This window comes from Nicotiana attenuata, chromosome 10 (assembly GCF_001879085.1).
Source record: "Nicotiana attenuata strain UT chromosome 10, NIATTr2, whole genome shotgun sequence".
Taxonomy (NCBI): Eukaryota; Viridiplantae; Streptophyta; class Magnoliopsida; order Solanales; family Solanaceae; genus Nicotiana; species Nicotiana attenuata.
Window position 1 is genome coordinate 7,016,932 of NC_031998.1, and position 2,870 is coordinate 7,019,801.

Genomic DNA, 2,870 nt, shown 5'->3' on the forward strand with positions numbered 1-2,870 from the left:
GAGTATGCGTTCGCACAACTTCGACCAAAACTTTCTTAATATTTAATAAAGCGTGATTAATTGTTAAAATAAAAGCGCAACTCCCTTTTGTTAAAATAAGTGAGGTGTGCCATGTCAAACAAAATTTATAATTCATGGCCCTATTAAGATTAGATTAAGAACTAACACTTATAGAAAAGGTTTGAGGTGTGCCATAAATAAATTAAATCATCCAATGCCCTCACAAATGTTGCTTTTAAAAATTGAATAATCGTAGTTTGCTTTATGCTCGATTTAGACTAGTATTGTGATTATGTATACGTTCGCGTAACATAATTGCAAATTTAATTCTAAAAAATAATTCGAGGGATGCGTTCGCGCAACTTCAACCAAATTTTTCTTAATAAAATAACAAAGCGTTATTAATTGTGGACACGTTCGCATGACATGATTTGGACGCGCCAAATGAAAAGAGTATACGTACGCGGAAAGCCATATGAACTTTACAATGAGAAAGTCAAATCAAGAATGTTCTTTAAAGAGATGGTAGATGATAAGTATACATTAACTGATGCGGTATGTATATATTTTTTACGTTGTGAACTTTTGATTTTCTTTCATATTATACTTGACATATTTTTTTTTTGTTTTATATTCAGCACATAGATGTTGTAATATATTTTTTGAGGAAGAAGCATATATATCACTTCAATGAGTATCCATTTGCTTCAACAGCAACATATCTGGACTTTAATGACACTTTGGAATTTGCATATAATGACTGCATAAACGTCCAGAAAAATTTACTGAATTTCAATTTTGGAATGAAGGATTGGGATTTGGTCTTATTCAGTATGTATTGGGTGAGAATCGTAGATGTGGGATTCCATGGTCATCTGTTGATAAAGTTTTCTGTCTGATTCGAGTTCCTGCAAATATTGTAGATGGTGAAGTTGCCTTAGATTGTTGCACTCATTATTACCTGGCAGTGTTAGACTTGAATGAGAAGACTATAGATGTATATGATTCTGTGTACCAGGGATATGATTATCAAGTTATAAAGGAGCAGATTCTTCAATATCAGGAATTTATTCCTATGATTTTGGAGTATTGTAAATTTGGTGACTTGCATCCTACATTTGGGCATGAGTATAAACCATTTGTTCTTCACTGGAAAGAATCACCAAAACAGATAGGGAACACAAGTTGTGGTGCATTTGTTATAAGATTTATTGATATGTTGATGCAGGGTAAAGATGTTATGTCAATTGTGCCCAATACAATCAAATATTATCGTCAGTATCTTGGTTTTAGTCTGTGGGCACAGGCAGAATGGAAACACAAATCAGGGTATGAAAGTCCTCCAGAGATGGTTGGTGATGATTATGGAAATGAAGGGAATAACTTTTGTAAATATTCTTTAAATTATGGCAGCTTTGAATTGTAAATACCCTGATAAACATAGTTTTTGAATTATATGTTAAATATTAATACTTTGTTGATATATAAGCAGATTTTGTAGTTTGAATTTTAAAATGTTTTGCTTCGTGTATATTATGTTGCAGAATCTAATATGTGAAAGCATATCATCCGGTAAAGTTTATAGAATTGGAGTTCTTATATAATCCGGTAAAGCATAATCTCCAGTATTATATACTGGCTGAGCACAATCAAGACTTTTCCGCGTTAAAATATCATGGTATAGCCAATTTTTAAACAGGTCAATGAAAAATAGCCAGCGTTTACCAAGTCAATGAAAAATAGCCACTATTTTGCTGCAACAGGGACCGGGCCAGTATAATATACGGGAGTTCTGGTGCATTTGTGTACGAACTCCAGCATATTATGCTGGACCGGTATACTTTGCTAACTCCTGTAAAATTTGCGAGAGACTGGAGCACCAGTGCTCCAAACTCCAGTATATTATACTGGACAATTATACTTGCTGGAACTCCCGTAAAATTTGCGGGAGTTCCAGCATAATTATGCTTGAACTCCCGTAAAATTTGCGGGAGTTCCAGCATAGTTATCCTGGATCTCCCGTAATATTTACGGGAGTTCAAGCATACTTAAGCTGGAACTCCCGTAAAATTTGCGGGCGTATTTTTTCGGATTTTGAATAGTGTTTTCGTTCAAATTTAAAGTGGCTAAATTTCGATGACTTTTGAAACTTGGCTATTTTTCAACGAGCAGTGTTAAATCAGGCTATAATAATCCAAATTTTTTTATCATAAATTCGTCCAACTTATGCTGGAAATACTATTTATGAAGGCATATAAGCCAGTATATTATAATGGAGAAGTTGAAAATAATATCTAGGACAATTGAGAGAAATTAAATAATTTAATATTTTATTTCCTGTAGATTATACTGGAGGTGTATATGTTTAAACCACTACGTCCTATATTTAATACTGGATGTGAATAATCCTAATTATTTCACCCTAAATTCGTCCAGTTTTGATTACTCCCCTATAAAATATGGTGCTTATGAAGTGATATAAGCCAATATAGGATAATTGAAAAATAGTGGAAACTCGGTAATTAGAACAATTTACTGGAATTAAATAATTTAATATTTAGTTTCCTGTATATAAAAGGTATTAGGTCTGTTTGATTTTGACAGGTTCAGAGCGCATATTCCAAGAAAATTAGATTCTAAACGACGCGCTACTAAATCGTATCTCCAATTTCCAGGGTTTAGTCGCTTGTTCTCGAGGTTTAATTTTTGAAATGTCAAGCTTAATTTCGAACACTTGATTTTATGGGTACAAAGCACTCACTCAAGCGTAAAAAACCTTTTCATCCAATCTCAGTGTCATCTGATTTTTCTGATTTTGTTATAGAGAACGAAAATTATTCTCTTACAATGGCAGAAGTTGTTAGTTTAGA